General features: G+C 48.6%; 1 protein-coding gene across 1 annotated transcript in view; it reads right to left on the bottom strand.

The window, feature by feature from the left end:
• MSRA (methionine sulfoxide reductase A) overlaps positions 1–815 on the bottom strand; it is a 461,700-nt gene that overhangs the window by 33,479 nt on the left and 427,406 nt on the right. Inside the window, exon 11 of the transcript XR_010159154.1 lies at positions 208–261. The gene's annotated coding sequence lies outside the window, so the exon portion shown is untranslated. The remainder of the gene's footprint in view (positions 1–207; positions 262–815) is intronic.

The raw sequence follows: 815 nt of genomic DNA, 5'->3' as shown, positions 1-815 counted from the left end.
CTGGGGGTTAGAACATCAACACAGGAATCTGGGGGACCATCACTTAAACCGTAACCAATGCATTCCTGCCCTCACCCCAGGGCTTTCCCTTTGGGAACTGGCTTAGCCCAGACAATCCTTATTTCCTCTAGACAATTTTCCCCCTCGCCTCTTCTCCCACCCACCACACACCCGTGCCCCTCCCCTGGCTGCCAGTGATACTCTTACCCCATTGTATTAAGGTAGTCTCTCTGCCAATGTGTCTCTCCAGATGATTATGACCTTCAAAGAGACAGAGAACATCTATTGTTCATCTTTGCATTGTCCTCCAAGCCCAGCAAGTAGAAAATGCTCCAAAGAGCTCTGGATGACCTCATGAACAAAGAAATGAAAGAATGGCACCACCAAAAGCCACCCTGCAGCTGATCCAGGCATGGATCTGTACTTTGGACGTGTCTTGTTCATAGAAACTGCTGGCCAAGGTGCCTTCTTTTGCAGGAAGACATTAGTAGAGATGAAATGGGAGAATTAAAATCGTGGGCTTGGTATTTGCCATGGCCTGTGCTTGGATACATGGATTAACTCATTACTCCTCTCAACCATATAGTGCTGTGCTATCATCACCCACATTTTACAGGGGAGTCATCAGAGGCACAAAGCTAAGGGACTCTGCTAAGTTCCCACAGCCAGTGCCCTCTCTGCTGTTTCACTTGAGCGGTTTGGAACAGCAGCCTGAGTCCTTCTCATTCCCCAAGGCTATTTCCAGAGTGCGCTTCTAGCTATTTTATCCTGACAGGTTCAGGAAGCTGAGACGCTGCCTCTTATAGGAGCACAGC

This window comes from Pan troglodytes, chromosome 7, assembly GCF_028858775.2.
Source record: "Pan troglodytes isolate AG18354 chromosome 7, NHGRI_mPanTro3-v2.0_pri, whole genome shotgun sequence".
NCBI classification, from domain to species: Eukaryota; Metazoa; Chordata; class Mammalia; order Primates; family Hominidae; genus Pan; species Pan troglodytes.
This window is presented reverse-complemented; position numbering and strand designations above follow the sequence as displayed.